This window comes from Rhinolophus ferrumequinum, chromosome 22 (genome assembly GCF_004115265.2).
Source record: "Rhinolophus ferrumequinum isolate MPI-CBG mRhiFer1 chromosome 22, mRhiFer1_v1.p, whole genome shotgun sequence".
In the NCBI taxonomy this organism is placed as follows: Eukaryota; Metazoa; Chordata; class Mammalia; order Chiroptera; family Rhinolophidae; genus Rhinolophus; species Rhinolophus ferrumequinum.
In genome coordinates this window covers 13,523,328-13,545,287 of record NC_046305.1, presented here as the reverse complement: position 1 = coordinate 13,545,287, position 21,960 = coordinate 13,523,328, and the positions used below count along the sequence as shown (strand labels likewise).

The 21,960-nt window shown below is 49.9% G+C and overlaps 1 protein-coding gene across 6 annotated transcripts in view; it reads right to left on the bottom strand.

Moving 5' to 3' along the window:
* The window catches only part of CACNA1E (calcium voltage-gated channel subunit alpha1 E), a 412,260-nt gene extending 397,688 nt beyond the window's left edge, over positions 1-14,572 (bottom strand). For all 6 annotated transcript variants that reach the window (XM_033092609.1, XM_033092608.1, XM_033092610.1 and 3 more), the window contains exon 1: positions 14,182-14,572. The gene's annotated coding sequence lies outside the window, so the exon portion shown is untranslated. The remainder of the gene's footprint in view (positions 1-14,181) is intronic.
* Positions 14,573-21,960: the final 7,388 nt, after the last annotated feature.

Here is a 21,960-nt window from a genome sequence, read left to right as displayed (position 1 = left end):
AGCTAGTCTATCACCCCAGAGAACTCTGACAGCTTATATATATATTTTTTTCCTTTAAACTTTTATTTAAGTGTGTTTTTCCAGGACCCATCAGCTCCAAATCAAGTACAGTAGTTGTTTCAGTCTAGTTGTGGAGGGCGCAGCTCACAGTGGCCCGTGTGGGGATCGAACTGGCAACCTTGCTGTTAAGAGCACTGCGCTCTAATCAACTGAGCTAACTGGCCGTCCCTTGAAAGCTTACATCTTAAGGAGAGGAGAAAGAGGTCTCTCTCTTGGGGGAATTTCAGGGGGTCCTGCATGGAGAGAGAGGGAAAGACAGGACCCCGTCTCCCCCTTGGCAGTTCCTCTGCAGCCCAGACTTCAAGAGCAGTGCTGGGTCAGGACTGAGGAAAAGGAAGGGCAGAGAGATGTCCGGACATGGTCTCACCCAGTCAGCTTCCCTCAGGATCTCAGAGGAAAGACAGCCCAGATTCTCTTTGCTGAGTTCCTGACTTTCTTCTTTCCTGGAGTGCAGGGGTGGAGGGAAGAGTAATGCGGTCATTGGAGGCCTCACTGATACGGTGACATTTCAGCAGAGACCTGAAGGTGGTGAGGGGCAAGCCACACAAAGATCTGCCGAAGAGCATCCCTGGCGGAGGGAACAGCAAGTGCGAAGAGCCAGAGGCTAAGAGTGTGCCGAGCACATTAGGGACGGCATGGAGCCTGTGTGACTGGAGCAGGGAGAGACATGGGCAGAGTTATAGGACACGAGGTCAGAGAGCTGAGGGGCGGGGGTGGGGATCAGATCCTGTGGGACTTGTAGGCCACTTTAAGGATTCTGGCTTCTACTTTTAATGAGACGGAAAACTATTGGAGGGTTTTGAGCAGAAGACTGAGATATCCGACTTATTGTTTTTAAAAGGTCCTTTGAGCGGCTTGGGTCAAGAATTCACTCCAAGTAGAGAAGCAGGACCACCTGCTTCAGTTAGTAGCAGCTGCCATAACAATCCTGGAGAGAGGTGACAATAGCTTGAACCAGATTTGCAGCAGTGGAGGTGGTGAGAAGTGGATATATTCTGAAGACAGAGCCAGGAGGATTTGCTGACAGGTTGGATGTGGGGAGTGAAAGAAAAAAGAGGTGTCAACGATGATGCTAAGATTTCTTGGCCTGAGTTACCAGAAAAATGAAGTTTTCATTAACTGAGAAAGGGAAAACTGAAGAAGAAGCAGGTTTTATGGTGGAGATCGAGAATTCACATTTGGACATGTAAGACTTGACCTGTCTCTTGGAAATCCATGTAGAAACGTCTCATGGGCAACTGGATAAACCCACATAGGGATCAGGGAAAAGACCAGACTAGAGCTATATATTTAATACCATTAAGTATGGCATTGCACATCCATATATTCGATATATTTTTCTATATTTAGAAGTTGTTTGCAGATAGGTCTCTGGATAAGCGATTGTAGATAAAGAAGTCTGAGGACTGAGTCTAGAGTATCCAAGATACACAGGTTGATTAAAAAGAGGAAAGATTAAAAGCCCCTGAGGCCGTTACCATGGCGGTGGGAAGAACCCCAGCAGAGGGCGCTGTGAGAGCCAGGTGAAGCATTTCAAGGAGCAGGAAGTGATGAGCTGCAGGTCAACTACCTCAAGACCAGAACTGAATATTGACCACGGGGTTTAGCAGCGGGATGGTCACTGATGGTCTTAGAAAGAAGAGTTTTTTGGTGTGGGGGCAAAGGGAGCCTCACTAAAGAGGGTTCTAAAAGAATGGGGGTAGCCAAATAGTGCAGGGAAAAGTCTCTCTTTATAAGTTATTCCAAGTAACTAGGGAAGAAGGAATGACAGGATTAGAATAGCTGCCTTTTATAAGCCCCTAAGGACACAAACAATTCAGGCAGGGGTCAGAAAATTATGGGCTCTTCATGACCTGCTTGCTTTCGTAAATAAAGTTTTCGTGGAACTCACCCATGCCTGGTCATGTATGTATTGGCCGATTCCACACTGCAATGGCAGTGTCGAGTAATTGTGATAGAGCATGACTGCATGGCCCCCATACTAACATATTTACTGTCTGGCCCTTAATAGAAAAGATTTGCCAACTCTGACCTAGACACTGATCCTCAGTGGCTGCTAATGTCACAAGAAGAAAAAAACACCAGTGTAGGGACCTGGCCCACAGGCAGATCAGCTAAGAGGCAGTCAAGGTCTCCTGGCTCCATGGGAGCGTTGATTATCAGCCAGCCGGTTGTCTACGTTAGACAGCAGTCAAGGTCTCCCGGCTTCTTGGGACGCTGTGTGCATGACAGTAGGCCTGCAGGATGGTGTCTCCCACGGGATGCTCTTTGTTTTTCTGTACCTATCTAACCTTGCTTCTTTTCTAGCCACCACCGGACACTCTCCCCGTCAGGAAGTCTCAATAAACCCGTCTCTCTCACACTCTGCCACCTGGTATGTTCTTTGGGCTTGGGGTTTCTCAGACACAATTCCTGGAACAACTCAGGCTCAGTCCGAACACCCAGACATTAAGTACCTCTGATGGAAGTACATATACCCCCAGGAAGTCATCTTGCAAAATAATTTAAAAAATCAAATCTGATTCAGATGGAACTTTGTACCAGTTTATAGGGAGTGCAGGGAACAGAAACATTCAACACGAGGAGATGAACCCAGCAAAATCCAGAATGTGGGAAAATCTACAGAAAAAAAAGACCAAGTTTCTTCAACAAATAAATGGTAAGGCCAAAAGCAAAGTGGGGAAGGAACCTACAGAATAAGACTTAAGAAACCTTTCAGCCAAATACAACGTTGTGACCCTTATTTGGATTCTGATTCACACAAATCAACTGCTTTAAAAAAGAAAAAATGATACAACTGGGGAAATTCGAACACCAACTAGATATCTAAGGATATTAAGAAGTTATTGTTAGTTTGGGCAAGTGTGTTGATGCTCTTATGATTATTTTTCTGATCCATTACCTGTTAGCAACTGGTGCTTAAATATTTACGGCTGGAGTTATATGATGACCAGGATTTGCTTCAAAATAATCTAGTGGGGAGATAGAGAAGGGAGATTTAGGTGGAAAAAAAACTGGGCATGAGTTGACAATTATTGAAGGTGGGTGGTAGTACCTGAAGGTTTGTTACACTATTCTCTCTACGTTGGTATACGTTTGAAATTTTCCTTAGTAAAAAGCTAACTCGAAAAGAAAGGAGTAAAGGGAGAGAGAGAATCTGGACCCAACAAGTACAGGCAACTCTTTGGAGAAACTGTACTGCCTTGAGAAGGGAAATGGAATGATCTCGGGAGGAGGAAACAGGAGTTTTAAGAACGCGGTCACCTCCACCAGCATCTCCCTTCAGGCCCCGTGGCTTTCGCTGGGGCTGTACTGCTTCTCTTGGCTGCTCTCCTAAACAACACAGTTGGTGTCTGCTTAAACTCCCGCTCTGAGCCCTTCAGCACAGGCCGAAGGTGTAGTCTCTGACCTTTAGAAGCGGCCCTCTAACTGCACAGTCAAGTCCCACAGCTGAACAGTTCACCAAAAAGACCAGGAGCATGGGAACATGTGGCTCGGAGGACGTGATGGCCATAATGATACTCTAGTTCATAGAAGCTGTGATGGGGGCGGGCTGGGCGAGGTGCCAAATGCTGCCCGGGGGAGGAGAGACCCTGGATGATGGCCAGAGAGGAGAAGACCGGGCATTTGAGGGAGGGAAGTAACGTGAGCACGGGCTGAGGCCTGACGGCAAGCCCCTTCCACAGAAGTTCCTGTTGGAAGGGGCTGGGGATGACGTCATCCATCCTCCACGCCAGCCTCTGCTGTGTCACTACGGATAGCTTCCCGGGGGGCCATAGGGACCCACAGCCAGCTCTCTGCATGGTGTCTGGCCCCACAGCTGCAGAAGGGAGCCCTGGCCCTGGGAGGTGCAGGGGGCACCCTCAGAGAGGGCAGGTCTGCACACCACGTGAGTCCCATACATCAGATGTGACACTTCACTTCAGCGAGGGCCCACGCCAGGCCTGCCTCTCCACCTGGCATCTCCCTCTTCTGAGCTCTGCCCAGTCTTCCTGTGACTCACGATGCTGAGAATATTCTTGATCTGGGTAATCCACCCAGGCTCCAAAAAGGATGGGTTTCGTGAGGCCCCAGGGTCCTCTGATATTTATTGTATGAATATTTGGAACGTCCTTTTTACCAGGTCAAGTCCACAGCCTTCATCAAATTTTCAAAGGATTCTGTGACTTCAAAGGTTAAGAATCACTGTACCAGAGATTTAATAATTTTTTGATGTATCAGAGTTTGGTTGAGGTCTGGGGTATAATTATACCTATTGGGGCTCCTTCAAATGTCGATATGGGCCCTTCCGACCCCCCTTCCAATAGAAGATTGCTTCTAGATTAATGAAAGCAGGAATTAAAAGTCTTCAGCGGCAGGCTTACGGCAGTGCAAGCCTCAAGCTTCCTCTACCTTTATAGGCCAAACAAAGTGGCACATCTCCCGAGCTCTTTCCCACAGAATGAATGATATCACACGTATTTTTCACGCCCTCCAGTTTACAAAGCAAATTATTTCACTGGCACTTCAGGTTTCGGTTTTGAGTATTTTGCTATGAAAACTTTTAAAAAGCAGAGGAAAGCAATACAATGCGCTGTAATTTGTATCTTTTAATTGAACTGTGTTTGTCTTACTGGTTTGAATGGCCGATTTTTAATCGACACACCACCCCGCTACACCCCACAGCTGCACATCCCCACCAAAGCCATGCCTGAACGGATGTGGAATCCGAGGCAATCTGCACCGTCTACCTCCCTCGAATGTCTCATATGCTCATTTAGTCAGTGTTTGCCGGATACGTACTGGGCTTGAGGCTCTGAGCTGCCACAGGATAGCAGAGTAAGAGGGTGGGCCGCGGGCACGACAAGTCAACATTGCTAGCTAAGATTTGTTGATTGCTTATACTGATTCAAACTCCACACAAATCCCGTGAGGTAAGTGCTGCTCTACACACATCTGAGGAAGCGAGATTCAGAGAAAATAAGGCATCTGTGCAGAGCCAGTTAGCAATGAATGGGAGAGCCAGGACCCTATCCACAAGCTGCCTGACCCCAGGGCTGGGGCTCCAAGCCCTGCACCACGGAACTGAGCCCCCAGCTGACTGGTTATTGCTCATCTGATACCCTCCATATTCGTCCGCCCCCCAGGAACCTGGTCACAGGGACCTGGGCAGCTTTATGTTCCAGCAACAGAGTTTCAATGATTCCAGGCTGCCAGCAAGCCTTGCCCCACTCCCAGCGGCAGAGAGCATGACGGAGTGTGATGCTGCAGCCGTGCATCACACTCGGGCAGTGTTTGCCTGGTTCCCGAGGCACCTTCCTGACCAGGTATTCCGCTCTGCTCACTCCCTGGGCAGCCAGCCTCACTGGGATGCCTAACGCCTATTTTGATATTTCTGAGATGCTTCAGCCTTAATTTCAGCCATAATAAACTAGAGGCAGGCAGAGAAGAGGGGAAAAGAGAGGGCTGGGAGGAGGTGGCCATGGCGAAGAGAGGTGGTGGGCAAAAGTCAGAGGAGGCCAGAGGCAGAATGCAGACCGGGGACAGGGAGACCCTCACAGGTCAGGGGGTGGGTGAGGGAGGGGCCCCAGCTCCCCTGGCTCAGCCCAGAACAGCTCATCAGCACCATCTCGTTCGGGCTTGGTTGTGAGGTACGGAGGCATCCCCAGCCTGGTGGTGAAGGCAGAGGGTGAAGGGAGGGGAAGGTCCAGGATGAAGGGGGAAAGTGAGAAGTGTGCCGGGAGAAACAATGCTGCGTCTGGGCCCTTCAGGGAGCTCACATTCTCAGAAGCAGAGCAGCTTCAATTCCTCCTGGCGTCCCAGCTCCTTCCCTACGCTGAGCCAGGGATGGGAGGTGTGAACCCCCACAAGACCCAGTCCCCCCACCTCCTTCACTCCCTTGGACATATATCCATTCAACCAAGTTTTGGAGCTGCTGCCATGTGGTGGGGCTGGGCTGGGCTTGGGGACACAGCGTTGAGCAACAGGGACATGGCCCCACTCCCCGGGGGACTTCCCGCCTGGGGGACACGGATAGACACATACACACATCAACTGGGCTGAGTTCTCTAAAAGCGCAGGATGCTATAAGAGAGTGCAGTGGAAGAGACTAAACTAGACAGACTGTGGGAGAAGGTGGTTGTCTGGGAAGATCTCACGGAAGAAATGACATTTAAGCTGAGACCTGAGCAATGAACAGGCATTCACCCAACAAACGGGGTGTTAGAGGATGGAAGAATTACAGAGAGGGAACAGTACATACAAAGGCCCTGTGGTGAGAAAGAGCTTGGCCCATTCTAAGGGAGTCCGGCGTGGCTATAGGGTGGTGGGCAAAGGAGAGAGATTGTAGGAGGTGAAGCTGGAAGAGTGGGGGCGAGAACGTGCAGGGCACACAGGCCGTGGCTAGGACCCTGGATTTCAAGCTGAGAAGTGAGTGGCATGATGACGTTTATTCTTCAAGGTCATGAGAGCGACCGTGCAGGGCATGAGCTGTGAGGGGGCCCAGACAGGAATTGGAGAGGTCAGTTAGGAGGCTGTTGTGGCCAGTCTCCGGGAGAGGTGGCAGTGGCTTACCTAGGAGGTGGCCGTGCCGCCGAGAAGAGCACAGAGTCAAGAAGTATTCGAGCAGTTAGACTGCCAGGGTTTCCTAATGGCTTCCCTGAGGGCCTGGGGAGACGCAAGAATCAACAGTGACCCAGAGTTCTGGGTGGCTGAGGGTGCCGCTCATCAAGACAGAGAAAGCTAGAGGGGAAGCAGATTTGGCGGGAGAGACAAAGAGTTCAGTCTGAACATGTTACATCTGAGGTATCTCTGGGACAGCCAAGCGGAGACGATAAGAAAGCTGTTGGATCCAGGGGTCTGGATCTTAGAAGAGAGGTCTGAGCTGGAAATGTAACTTTGGGACTTGTGAGAAATGGTTTGAGTAATGGCCCCAGAGCAGCCGTGAGAAGGTACCTGGCAGGCATCTAACTACAGGGGCTTAAATGACCAAGAACCCCAGCCGCTGGGCTCTGAAATCCAGTACTGCATTTGCGCCAAGGGAGCAGGGCAGGGACACAAAAGCTGGCCCACTCCTGGGAGACACGAGACCCTTTCACAGCCGACTTTGGCTCGAGGGCTTCCTGGCAGCCTTGTGGGCACCCTTAGATGGCAGAGCAGGCTGGGACCCTTGCACTCAACCTTCCTTCCTTCTGTCCACCACTCAGGATCAGACTTGCATGGAGTTCTGATAGCTCTTCCCGCCTTTCCCGGCTCCCTCCCCATTACCTCCTATAGGGGTTTCTCCTAATTAAATCTTTGCACATTTAATCTGATCTTTATGTCTGCTCCGGGGAGGACCTTCCCACATTGATTCTCAGCCTGCCCCTGTGACTTGCTTCAGGCAATGGAACAACAGCAACTGTGACACAAAGAAAGTATTGAAAAAGCCTTGTGCATGGGTGCTTGCCCTCTCTCTTGCTTCTGGAAACCCTCTGCAACCATGTGAAGAAGCCTGGGCTAGCCTTTCTGAGGGTAGGAAATCAGGAGAGAGGCTCTGGCCATCCCAGGGTCTCACCGCCTCCACTAATGACCCATACACTTTGTGTAAGGCCAGCCAACCCCAGCCAAGCCAGTCCAGGACAAAAAAAAAAACCACTCAACCAACCAGAGAATTGTGAGAAATACTACAAGTTTGTTTTTATCAACTACAGAATTTGGGGATCACTTATTATACAGAAAAAGTCAGCCAATAGAAGAGTTTGGGGCATAAAGATGGTATCCAAAGACATGGGAATGACTTAGTCCTATAATACATTTGGGGTCCTGCCCTCATTTGGGTCTCTCAACCCAAAACCTTTCCTATGGCTCTTGCCATAACCACAGCCCACCTGAAAGTTTATTTAGCACTTACTATGTTATGTTCCAGACAACACAGGAAGGGTATACAGTCATAACTAAAACATACTCTTTATCTTAAAGGAAAAAACATAGGGGAATCAGAGAAAACTCTTCTTCCACTTTCTATAATTAAAAATGATTGGGTAAAAAGTTGGCAGGAATCACCTACTGTGATCTTGGGTTCTGGAGGCTTTTGTTTGCTCCTATAAAATAGGATTAACAATTCCCGTATCTCCAAGAGATGTAAAGTACCACGTTTCTGGAACATCCCTTCATCTATGCCTCTAACAGCGGTTCTCAACCTTTAACGTGCATCAGACTCCCCTGGAGGGTTTGGCCCCAGCCTGTTCCTGATTCAGGATGTCTGGGATGATGCTAACGCTACCGGTCCAGGAACCACACTTTGGGACAGATGTTCTCCCTGAAGGACTGCACCATGTGGGTGAAGACCCACTCCGTATACTCCAGAACTGGTCTTGTGAAGGGCCGTGGGATTAGCGCTCCAGGTTCTCATCGCAGGAAGCATGTTAAAGCATGGGAAGGTGAGGGGAAGGGACAGGCACACAGTCTTCTCCCTTAGCTGTCACCCAAGACATCTCAAGTTGAGTGATTCACACCTGCGAGTTTGAAAAGCCATGAGTCACTGGCATCAGTAGGTGAGCTGCATTGACTCAACCCGCAGGGAGGGAGGAGAGGGGCAAGGAGGGGAGCAGGTCTGCAGAGTCACAGAAAACAGCCCGCAGAATGGACTGAGGTCTCCTGGGCACCTGATGAGCCAGGCCCCGGGCTGGGGAGAAGAGAGAGATGGCAGTGGGGCCAGAGGAAAGAAGTGGGGGAAGGGATGCCTTCCTCCCCAGGGTAGAGGGCGAGAGGGAGCCTTCGTCAGGCATCTCCTCCCCATTTCAGATAGGTTAGCCTCCGCTCTGGGTTAAGAAGACCATGAAAAGCAAAACAAAGCAAACTGGGATTTCCTTGGGAAGCTACTCCCTCAGAATCGCCCATCCCTCTCCATCCCTCTCTGCCCTGGTGACACCCAGGGAACCTTCCCCACTCTCCCCAGGACACTGTATGGAAATCTCCAGTAGAGGCAAGAGTGGAAGGAACGTTGTCTTCTTTTAACAAAGGCCTGCCACAGACATCATCTTATTTTACTTCTTAAAAATCCCCTCTGAAGTCCCAATTTTATATACGTAATTTTTTTCAACCCACATTTACTCCCATGCTAGGTACTAAGATTGCAAACACTAATTAATCACAAGGCTTGCCTTCAAGGAATTTTGCCTAATGGGATATGAAATGCACTGCCCTTATTTTATAGTCTACAAAACACTTTCACGTACAATTGTACTCATTCCTCAGAGTGGCCATGGAGAATTGGTGACCTGGACCCTGCTTCGGTTTTTTTGCCATTCTGATCTTCAGCTGGAATATCACCTCCTCAGATGCCTCCCCGACACTCCAATCTAAAGAGCTGCCCCGTCCGTGCCACGTCACCCTATATGAATTGTCTCGGTGACATTTATCACAGTCTGATTTTTTTTCCTACAAATTTGTCTATTTATTGTCTCCCCCCCTCACCTCCCTCCCTTCCCCCTCCCTTGTCCTTTCCCTCTCCCTTACCCTTTCCCTGCAGTAGAATATAAATTTTACAAAAGTAGGAAATCTGTCTGCTTTGTTCACCGCTATATTCCCAGGACGCAAATTGTGCGTAGCCCAGAAGAGGCACCAGAATACACTTGTGGAAGGAAGCAGGGTGGGATGAGAGGATGGCAGAGGAGGAGGGAGTGGGGGCACGAGGGGAGGCTGTGATTTTTCCACTAATTAGCAGAGGGGAGGCTCACATCTGGGGCTTTGCCCCCCATTCCCATTTCCTTCCCCTCCAACCGCCTTGGGGGCCACTCTGGGCCAGCACCCAGGTTCTGAGGTGGACAGGCTGGCTTTCCTGCACAGGGGTGGAAGTACCCAGAACTCTGAAACTTCAGCACTGAAAAACTCATTAATCCAGAGCCTGAGATGTGACAAAAAGAGAGGCAAGGGTTAGGTATGTGTTCACTTGACATTACAAAATCCTTCACTACAGAAGGCATGGAAATCTGTCTGTATTTAGGATCATTATACTGAAGAAAATATCACTCAAGGGCCAAATAAGTCAAGAGAGATTCAATTTACTTCCTTTGAAGAGGCAGAAATATAAAATGTTCTTTACCACTTTTTAAAGTAAGAAGAATAAAATTCCTACTCAGTAAACATAGCAAACAAACAATAAAAAATTCTATTGTATGACTAGGTAAGAGGGGGGACAAAGAATAAAGAGAGGGAGAGAGAGAAACGATGGGAGACAAAAATCATAGAACAAACACTGCACTTACAATGGAGGGGGGGCCTCGAGAAACCACTGGGTCCAGGCTCCTTCTCTGAAAGATGGGGTACTGGGCCCGAGTATTGCTCATACAGCTGAGGCCTAAGGAGTTAAGTGATTTGCCTGTGGTCTGTAGCCAGTAAGGATCAGAGCAAGACCAGATCCATTATGCCGTAGTCAGAAGTCATATAATTTGGTAAAAGAAATGAAGACTTCTTCAAAGTACTATACTTAGAGCTAGAAACCAATTATTTGAGAGTGAGAACCATGTCACTGTCATCGTACTTTCCCGTTCCTCCTAGCAAAAGGCTGTGTACACGTTTGGTTCATGAGACAGTGGGGGACTCCCAAAAGAAGCACAAGAGAGGTACCAACACAGACACCCTCTGCAGCACAGAAGACACGGAGAGCTACCTTGACCTCAAGTTGCATTTTTGCAACTACAGTGATAGTCCCATCATGACAAGGCGTGTCCATCCGAGTAGCCCTAGATTTTGTTACCCAGATTAGAAAGTATATGGCCCCTCCCCTCTAACTCCAATCCACCAGCACCATCTGCTCCCGTACCTCTTATCCAGAGAGGGTGAGAGAGAAAGAATTTGCAGTCTGCCTAGGATTTGCAGAGCACAGAGTGCAAAGTCACCCTGAAGCCCAACCTCCATTTTCAGGCAAGGTAAATGAGCCCCAGGGAGTTCAATGACTTGCCCAAGGTCACTTGGCTACTTAACGGGGTTGAGTCAGGGCTAGAAGTCAAGTCTCCCAGGCCAGTGTTCTTTTATCTACTCCTAACCGCGGCTGTCATCCTCTCTTCCCGCATCCCAGCCTGCTGTTCTTAGACTAGCTGATTATGGTGCCATAGAGTAAATAGGAATGATGACTATGTGGAAACAATGTCTAGAATTATCTACTTAAAACTCTTTTTTTGCCTACAAGATGGAAAAAGGCTCTGAGGGACCTAACCAAGACACTGTCAGCTGGGTATGGTCAGGTTCCCTTATAGGAGGAATCTGTAAAATTACCTCTGGGCAAACCGAAGGATGAGGAGGTGCCCTCCACGTCAAGGCCATGGTCAGTCTCCGAGACAACTGGGCTCACTCCATTGTGACCCTGACAGACACAGGCTTCAATGACTAAAGTACAGACAGACCCTAACAACCAGACGGTAACCTATGCTCTGTCTTTCCTGAGACAATCCGACCACCCCAGGCAAGCATGAGCACACTGGAGCGGGAGAGACGTCTCCAGCAGGGCAGAGAGTGCCTGACCATACCCAAACTTCACAGACACTAAGAAAAAAACAATGCTGACACAAAGGACAGGAGCAACATGAGTCAAGAACCAGGCAGGGTGGACAAGACGACAGCCCAACCCGTCCCAGTCTGGAATCATCCATCACCTCCAGGACCCCGCACAGGTAGGACTAAATCTGTGCGCCAAACACTGACCACCTCAACCTCAGCACAAAGAGGCCACATTGCGGGGAGGGAGCCAGCCAGCCTTGGGTTTGAATCCCAACTCCGCCCCTACTGCCTGCGTGAACTTGAGCAAGTTACTTAATATTTCTAAGCTTCAGTTTCCTTTCCTATAAAAGAGACACCTACTTAATAGGGTTAGATAAGAATTAACTGCAATAAAGTCAAGGAACGGCTTGGTATAGTAGCTGCAAAACAGTAATGACTCGATAAATGGTAGCTACAGTCTCTGAAGCCCTGCAAGGACGTGGCTGTCTGGCAGACCCAGGGGCTCCCTCACACAAGACAGGAGGTAAAAGCCAGATATTTCCCTGCAACAGGATGCTTCTTGAACATGAGTTTCTCCGTTTGAAATCAAGACACACACACCCCATCCCCAGCCTCAGGAGAGCCCACGAGGTCTGACAGTAGTGATCCAATAGCCCAACCATGTGACTTCAAGGGGCCGGTCTCTGTATATCATGCCGCCATCAGCACAACACTCATAATTCCTGGCAGTAGATGGCCTCCTGGGAGCCCCAGAGTCATAAATACCACAAAGAAGCAGACAGAGGAAGAGCTCCATGTAGATCACCCTTTATTTGTAATCCCTGTTGTCAGAGCATGAAGTTCCATTGTGGGAATGGGATTTTTGGAGGGACGGGTGGAGTTGGGAAAAGAGGGGTTCGTCAAAAGAAAGAGATTTGTATTCAGAGCTGGATTCCAGGGGGGAACCAAAATAAAATCCATTTGAGATCTGAGCCAGGAAGGAAGATGCAATACACACATGACATGAAAGCATCAAACGTTGCCTCGTGAACTGTCCCTGCCTCTGATTCTACAGTCACTCTTAGGACAATCATCCACCCTTATCTGTCTGGGCAGTCTCTATTGTTCATGTGTAATTATGACCAATGTCTCTGTCCACTCTCAAAAGTGTCCCAGCTTGGACAATAAATTACATGATTACCCAATACTACAAAATGGTAAGAACATCTTAGCTGGCCGGAGACTGAGCATGTGAGAGAACAGTAGAACTGAATCAAACAACAAGAAAAGGTCATCTTTTTCTACGCGCTAGAGAAGGCTGCACAATCCTACAAGACCCACCCATTTGCAGAAAAGAAAGTTCTATATTTCCCATTAGTAATTCCTCTTGGAACTGTCACCTGGAAGTTTCCCCTGGAGTCCACCCTAGCTTGAGCCGCAGTAAAGAAAGTCCCTTTTCCCTGGCTCTGATGTCAGCGAAGATGAAGCAATGCTCTCATTTAAGCATCAGAAACTTCCTTTCCTTCCATGAAAACTCTTCTCTGCACTAAGCCGTCCTGGTTCCTCCAGCTCTTCCTCGAATGGAGATGTGTCTGTGACAGGGCGTGGCTCTGCACCCCCAAGAGCAGGTAAGAATCAATGTTCCAACACAATGGCCTCCAAAGGCAACAGCAGGTGAATCATGACAAGGCCCCAGATGTGGGTCGGGCTGAACCCCCTGCTCTGAGTGGCCACAGAGTCGCAGGTCCAGCCTAAGGGAGGCTTCCCCTCTTGAGCAAGTAGCCAAACTGCCACCTGGGTCCCCAGAGCAAGGTGGAAGCTTTGATCTCAGGGAGATGTGGGAAGTGTCTCCCATCATCCTCTCTGGGGAAAGGGCACAAAGCAACCAGGCGCAGAGGGCTGGGAGGTTTATGCCTGGGAAAGGCCCTGCAATTAACCGCTCTGGCGCAGGGAGACCCAAACCATGTCAAAAAGCAAATCACTCTAAGCAGCCTGGCTTCTTCTCCACAACCCCTCCCTCCTGTGAGCCGCAATTCCCAGCCCTCTCCCAGGATACGGTCCACTGGCCGCAGGCAGCCGGCTCTACCCACAGTCATCCAGCCTAGCAGTCCCACGACACCTCCAGAAGCGCACACAGCTTCCTTCACAGAAACTTCGCTGGAGGCTCAGTCCCTGCTCAGCGAGCCCTCCCTCCAGGGGTCCCCCCACAAAACTTCCAGGTTCCAGGACTGGCTGCTGGGTGGCAGGAGGCCCCAGGCCGGCAGAGTCCAGTGATGGCACCTGCTCCAAATCCAGCTATGCTCCCAGGCAGCGCGAACCTCCCTCGCTGCCGGCTGAGCAAAAGCCCGACCACGAAGGAGATGCCAGCGCTGCCCTCCGCCAAGGGGCACACCGCACACACCCCAAAACCCCCAACGGCACAGGGCTTTCCCACGCCAGGGAAACTGCCACGGAAGTTGCAAAGGAATGGGCAGCGCGTGGGGAGGAAGAAGCAGCTTAGAGGACGATTCCAAGAAGGTTCAGGCAAACTAGGACTCTCCACAGTCCGCCCGTCCCCAACAGGTAGCTGTACCGGGGACCGAGCCCGGGCAGAGGCCCCGGGAAGGCAGCACCGCCCCACAGGCGGCGGGCACCAAGGCGCAAGCCACCATTTCCTGGGCAGCAAAAACCAAACCCCGGTCTTACCTGGAATTAATGCAGAGTCCCGCGCTCGGCTGAATGGGGAGAGTGTGCTAGTATTCCAGAGACATCCTTGAATGATTTTAAAAGAGCAAACATGTGGGGGGAGGGGAACCGAGCGAGGGGAGAGGCGAGACAGTGAAATTGAAGGGGAAAGAGGGAGCAGTCAAAAGAAAAAAGGGGGAAGGAAGGCAGGAGGAGGTAAGGGAGTGAAACGGAAAATAAAGGGAAGCAGTTTTTGAAAAATCTGTCGCCTGCCCACAGAGTGGAAGGAAATTTCTGACAGTCTGCAAGAGAACTCACACACGTGCCCCCCAGAGGGGCAGACGGGGTGGGGTGGGGGGTATAACAAAGGCGATGGGAAGTCTGGAGCTGTATCGGAGCTGAGGAAGGAAGAGCTGTCCAGGCCGGGGAAGCGCGCGCAAGTGGGCGCCCGGCAGGCGTGAGCGTGCACACCCGGGCTAGGGCGGGGCGCACCCGGCTGATGGGCGACGGGGGCGGGGAGGGGGCACTTGGTGGAATTGCCTGTGGGCAGGGCTCTGTGTAGTAAACAGCCTGGGGTGAGAAACTTAAGGCAGGGTTTCTGTGCAAAAAGTACAGTGACCTCAAACTTCCACAGGCCATTTCCACTCGGAAACATCATCCCAGCTTACGAGCGGGAGTGGGTGCCAAGGTCCTGTTCGTGGACCTCACCCCGGCTCCAGGGTCCTGGCGCTTGCTTCGCTGGGCAGGACGAACCTGGATGGGGAGAGCATGACTACATCGAAAGAGAAACGGAGGCGAGGTGGTGGCTTTAAGACTCAAGCTCACGGAGAGGGGGAAGTGAAGAGGGACCAGTCCCTGAGCCAGATGCACCCGCACAGGGGGCCCAGCCACAGGGCAGAGTATCTCTGCTGCCTCTGGAGAGAACTAGAGGCTGTCTGAGGGTCACCAGCGGCCACCCAAGGGCTCTAAGGGAGACCCTGTTCCCCAGGGGGCAGTTCAAGAGCACAAAAAAGCAGCCCTAAAAACTGTCCAACTAGCATCTCCAAGGCTTTCTAGATCTGAATCCCTTAGAGTGCTCTCTCGCCCACGGTGTCTCTGATTCTTTGCATATCTTTCCCTCAAGAACAGCAGGAATGCCTCCCAGAGCCCTTGCTGGTGAACACCTGGGGCCCCACCAGCCCTTCTTTTCAGTCCAAGTAGGTCCCCAGAGGGGCTTTGCCAGGTGGCTATACACAGCTGCCCACCTTCCACTAAAAGCTCAGAATCAGAGCACAGAAGGGCCCCAGAGAGAGAGGGGAGGAGGCAGTAGGATTGAAAGGGGCAAGAAGAGAAACAGAGGAAGAAGCAGGGGAGGAGGAGAAAGAGAAAGGGGGGACTTCTCTCCTGGCAGCTCTTGTTCCCCAGGGCCTTGGCACAGAGGGGCCAAATCCTCTGATGCTTACTTTGGGGGTTGCCAGAGTTGAATGAGGACAGTTGGCCTTTCCTACTTAGCTGTGAGCTCCCTATGGGATTCTATTTAGTCAACTTTGTACCCTGTATACCCGCTCGCCCCCAGCTTGGCACATCTCAGAAAACAGGCACTGAAGGGAATGAGGTAAACACAAGTTCAAGGGCTCCACTCCCCTTCCTCCGAGTCCACTGGGGGGACTCCTTGGCTCGTTCTCATTCACCTCCAGAAGGTCTGGTTGAGAGGGTCACTCTGTAAGGCCCAGAACTTCAACCCCAGGATTAGGTCAGTCCTGAAAATTATCACCAACCCTGAAATGAAGTGAGTCTGGTCTCTCAATGAATTAGACTTTTGGAAAGCCAGGCCTTTAGCTGTGACATTAAAAACTGTTCCAAGTGAGCATGAGGGGAAAAAAAGAAATTCAGGGCTACATATCAGTTGTTCAGAGGCTGACAGATTTTTGGAAAGGCTCACAGATCTGGTCTCCTATATTAAGAATTTTTTTCCAGTGCAAGCATCAGAAAGCAATGGAAACCTCTCTTGTAGAGATCTTGGGTCCTGCCCAAAGGGAGGTAAATCCTAGGGAATCCTGGAGAATCAGAAGCCCTCCTCTCAAGGGAGAAGAAACAAAGTAGAGAGGAAGAGGGAGAGATTTTCCCACTTTAGGAAACCAGCCTCTGAATCTACTAAATCTATTAGAGGAAAGGAGAGTGACTCCACTCGTTCCAAAACGGGTTCTTCATGTCCCCACCCCACCCATAAGGACACACAGACACAGCACAGTTACCAGCCACTGAAGCCCTTCTCCCATCAGCCTGTGAGCAGGGGCATTCACAATACAATGTTTGGGTCTATTTTTATAATGAAAAAGTTGAAAGAGCTAGGATGCCAGAAGGCTGATGGTTTTCCTGGCTTGGAATCTCCTTCAGAGAAGAGCATCCATACTCGACCCAACCTCCATCATCAAAACAAACAACAATTGTGCCCACAAACAAGATTCTCCCTGCAGCCCATTCATACTACTGGGAGAGGGCCACACCCACCAACCAGATGGTTCTACAACAGAGTCCCTTAACCTAGCGAGGAAAGCATCACAAGCCCAGGTGCCCAAGTAGGATGACACCTCGGACACACCTGCCTTTTTATTTCTTGCCTCTCCGGCTACAAGTAACAACGAATTAGAACAATATGGTATCCTTTCAGACGTACAAATATTGGTTTTGATTCTTATCCCTTTTGGGAGCACTATGGCTGTGGTCCAGCGCCTTGTGCTCTAGGCAGAGGAGGTGGGGAAGTCGGCTGGGTATAAGGATTTCGTGCCGTACACACTGCCTGCCTCTCTCCACCTCTTCACCCAGCAGATGTGCCTCCTCTGTACCCAGCAGGGGGAAAGGGCTCAGTGCTCAACACGCACTCTTCTCTCTTGAGCCAGACCAGCAAGGAAGCAACTTACCGCACCCCCTAACAGGACTCCGTTCTGGAGCCCTGGCTTCAAAGAAAAGACCCTGGTTTAATAATTCAGCCTGCTTGAATGCCATTTAGTAGCCATGGCAACCAGTTCCCTGCCATCTAGTTGTCGACAGCATGTGGTTGGAAGGGGGAAAGAGGGAGAAAAGGAGGAAGGTAAAGGAGAAAGGAAAAGAGACCCAGCTCAGATTTCATCTAAACTTTGCTTTTTACTCCACATGGTGTGACAATCCTGACAGGGTGACGCCAGTGAATGTCAGCCATCCTGCCTTTCCCTAGCTCTCTTACTTCCTTCTCTCCCCATCTTATCTGTCTCTATCTCTTCTTCTCTCAAACCTACTGGAAGCCGGGAGAGCTAGGTTTCCGACTCTGCTTTTGTGACCGGCAAATTACCTTTCTTTGCCTCAGTTTCCTTATCTGTAAAATGGGGTCTTGCGGATGTTCGCTATGGTTCCTTCCAGGTCTAACAATCCATGATTCTGTGGTTCTCTGTTTCTGTCATCGTTCCACCTTTCAGCCTTTCATCTCTGTCCAGCTGTCTCTGTCTCTTCATCTCTCTGCCTCTTTGTTTCCTATGTTTCTCCATCTCTCTCTCTCTCTCTGTCTCTCTCATATTTTTCTCTCTCTCAAAATGAATACCATTTGCCGTCAGGTTTTACCATTCCTTCTTGCTGGAAAGTGTCCCATCACCACCTCCCTTTACCGAGATACTCTTCCTCCTCCTTCAGGCTACAGATCAGACATCAGCTCCTCTAAGAGGCCTTCCTGGCACCCTTCTCAGCTCCCACAGTGCCATGCATGGGCCTCTACTCTCCCTTACCTCACTGTATTGTTGGTACCCCAACTAGCTTGTGAACTCACTAATGGCAAAAAAGAGTGCCTCCTTCACTGCTGTGTCCCCAGGACTGCCATTTGAAAGGCACTTAACAAGTAGTGGTTGAATGAAAGGGTAAATCACCTCAAACCACAGGTTTCTGAATCACTGCTTGTTCAAGACCTCAGGACACTCCCCAGAAGGGACCCAGGAGGTGGAAGCCAGCCAGGAGCCCATTCGAGTCTCCGCTGCCCTGGCCTACCGTGGATAGGGGCAAGGAGAGCTCCTCCCCAAACTGTTTTGAAGAGGTGGTGAGCCAAGGCCAAGGGGCCCGCTCCGACACTGAAAGGAGTGGGGACACTCCAGAAGGGAAGTCGCTCCTGGAGGGACTGAGCATGGGCTCCAGCAGGAAGGGGGCAAGTGGCTAACACCGGTAGGGCTTCCCTTCACCCCATCGCTGGGGTTGCCCTGGCACCGTGTAGGCAAACTCAAAAGGTAACTGCAGCGTGCAGCCATGGGAGTTCCCTCCAAGGTGTCAGAGCCTCAGGCAAGTGGCTGACATCAAGTAACTCCTTTCCTCCGGGAGCAGGGCCATGACAAGGCAGGGTCATGCCACAAGGGAGGGTGCCCCAGGCACATAGACCATCACCTGGGGAGCCAGGCGGCAGTGGGCAGTGTTTCTGGTCCCTGCTGGGAGTCATCAATGTGGATTTCTGTCATCCGGGAAACGGCTGCTTTAAAAAAGAAAATAATTTTTGATGGTCATCTTTTGATAGACAAGCAGGACCTATCCATTCTAGAAACCTTAGCTGTAAATGTGAATGAAAGGCAGGAATTCAGAAGACAAGGGTTTGTTCTCAGTGCTCCCTCAAGAATTCTCTTTCATTCAGACCTTCCATAAACGGGAAGGGGCAGAGCCGGAAAGCACACAAGCCCGCATACGTGTGTGCACAGAGCTTCCATGAAGCAGGGGTCCCTCAAGCACAGGTCCAGGCTTTACCCAGTGCAGTCCCTTTTCTTGACTCAGAAACCCAGGTATGTTGATCTGAAGCCCCAGCCTTCATATAGCTTTTCCCCCCAATAGTCCTTAATCCAGATGGAGCTGCCTTCCCTCAAAGATCTGCCACGTAACACAATCTTCTTGGTATCACGCACGCACTGAATGACACATTTCATCAGCACACTTCCATGAGTTGTCCTCACCGCCCTCTCCCCAAGTGCCATGTTCTCATATCCCTCACGCCACAGGCAGGTTGACCACGCTTCAGAAAAAGGGAAAGGTCTGAAGCAGAAAGCTAGAAGACACCAAGAAAATGACACCCCTAAACCTGAATCTACACTAGACTGTTGGAGAAACTCAAGGTGGGTCCATGCCGAACTTTCCATCCCAGGGGAATAATACCTCCCAGCGGGAGAAAACTCCAAGTCCTTTTGTGTGATAGAAACCTGATATGGGGGGAAAAATAAGCTACACACCCTCCCGGATGCCCCAACCATGCCACAATACCCTCCTAAGTGAAAAGGCTTGTCCTCTCCCACGTGCTCTAAGCAGCTCCAAGTGCAGCACCCAAACATTTGGACAAACCTACGCTCTTTCACCACCCCTGAGAACAGAACCGGAAAGCATGTGGCAGCGAACGCCCATGCTACTTTCATTTGATATATACACACAGTCAAGGCGTCACACCCCACATACACAACACGCGAGACACGAGCACATGCACACATACACACACAGGCACACTGCCGGCCTGAGACATGCGTGTGCATGCGCGCACGTGAGTGTGTGTGGTGTGTGTGGTGTGTGTGGTGTGTGTGTGGTGTGTGTGGGGTGTGTTTTGCTTGGAGACTGGTGATGCTTTGGATTATGAGGTTTCTATGGTTACCTTCTGTAGAGCAAACTGGGGTAATTGAACTCTTGGGGTTCACCATTCAACAGATGCAGCTGGTTCACTCCTACATGCTCACTCGCTCACTGGTTTGTTCTGTCTGAATTTCATCACCATCAGTGTTCAATTACTGTTTCAAGTCAAGCACATTGTAATAGAGTCCAACCTGCTCTGACTTTCCCCTGAAAGGAGGGTATTGAAAACTGACTTCAACATACGGGTTACTCTGGCAGCGTATGAAACTAACTAGGGTGTTGGGCAGCCAAGATTGTACAGACCCACCCCATCGCCCCTATGCAAGAAAGACAACCACCCGGCAATGGGTGAGAAAAACCATATTACTAATTCACAGAAAGTTCTAAGAAAATGAAATTGAAGGACCCAGCTCCCCATAGACCACAGAAATTGCAAGAGGGGTCCAACGACAGTGACACCTCCCCTTCCCACGGCCCTTTCCAGGAGGATTATATCAATTTGGTGCAAAGTAATTTCTTGGGAATGTGGCCTTAGACATGGTCCCATGTATATATAGGGGTAACGGCCCAAATTGGCTTGTCAAATAAAATACATCAATCCATGTCACGCACTAATGTCTCATTTCCTTCAATGAGTCGAAAAAGACAAACAGAGCGGGGAGTCTATTGGCCAGGAATGGCCAGACCCTTCTTCAGACTTCGATGACCTAAAGGAGTAAAGAAAGGAAGCAGTTTTATGTAATCAGTGGAGCAGCATGGCGGTGCTCAGGTCACTGATGGGAACAGGGAAACTCACTGCATTGGGTGGTTCACGGAAGCCTAGCTTCCTGTCCCAGTTCCGTCGTTAGCCAGCCTGGAGGCCTCAAGCAAGGCTCTTCGCTTCCTTCAGCCTCAGCATCTTGCGATTCTTTGTTTCTAGGGCTCTCAACTGCTTTTCTACGTATCGGAGAAATCCTTTGGCCTGGGAGTTCGAGGTACCGTATCAGATGACAGGGACCCAGGTCAAGGGCTAGGGGACACCTGAATGTTAAGTGAAGACAGAAATCAGAATCATGTTCCAAACAGCCATACGCTTTTAGATGCTTTTATCTCCTCCATCTCTACTTTAAATTTTCTCCTCCAACCAAATGGGCAACATCTATGAATCAGTAGGGGGAAAGACAAAGATCAGATGTAAACGAATAGAGTGTGATTTCAATGTTGATCCAACTACTTACAAAACAGGACATGAAATTGGATACACTCTTGGAGAAAAGACCATGATGGAGGCAAACAGCAGAGCTGGGACTATCCCCCATACAGAAGAGAAGAACGAGAGGCCATTTAACCATTCGAAGCTTCAATGAGACTCCCACTCTCCATCTCCCTGTGTAATGGGCTGAATTGTCTCCACTCTCGAAATTCACATATTGAATCCTAACCCCCCAGAATCTCAGAATGCGACTATATTTGGAGACAGGGTCTTTAAAGAGGGAATTAAGATTAAATGAGGTCAGGCCGGCCCGGTGGCTCAGGCAGTTAGAGCTCCATGCTCCTAACTCCGAAGGCTGCCGGTTCGATTCCCACATGGGCCAGTGGGCTCTCAACCACAAGGTTGCCAGTTCAATTCCTCGAGTCCCGCAAGGGATGGTGGGCTCCACCCCCTGCAACTAGAAAACGGCAACTGGACCTGGAGCTGAGCTGCACCCTCCACAACTAAGACTGAAAGGACAACAACTTGAAGCTGAACGGCTCCTTCCACAACTGAGATTGAAAGGACAACTTGACTTGGAAAAACGTCCTGAAAGTACACAATAAAGTCTTGTTCCCCTTCCCCAATTAAAAAAAAAAAAAAAAAAAAAAAAACTTAAAAAAAAAAGAAACAAAAGACTGAGATCTAAAAAAAAAAAAAAAAGATTAAATGAGGTCACTGGAGTATATCCTAATCCAATATGACTGGTGTCCTTATAGAAAAAAGACTAGGACACAGCCACACACAGAGAGAAGACCGTGTGAAGACAGAGGAATCAGATCGCCATGTATAATAAGCCCAGGAGAAAGGCCTCAGAAGACACCAATCCAGCCATCATCTTGATCTCAGATTTCCAGCCTCCAGAACTGTGAGAAAATACATTTGTGTTGTTTAGGCCACACAGTCGGTGGTACTTGGTGATGGCGACCTGCGTTGACTAATACAGTCTGAGACCAAACTGTAAAAGGGACACGGAA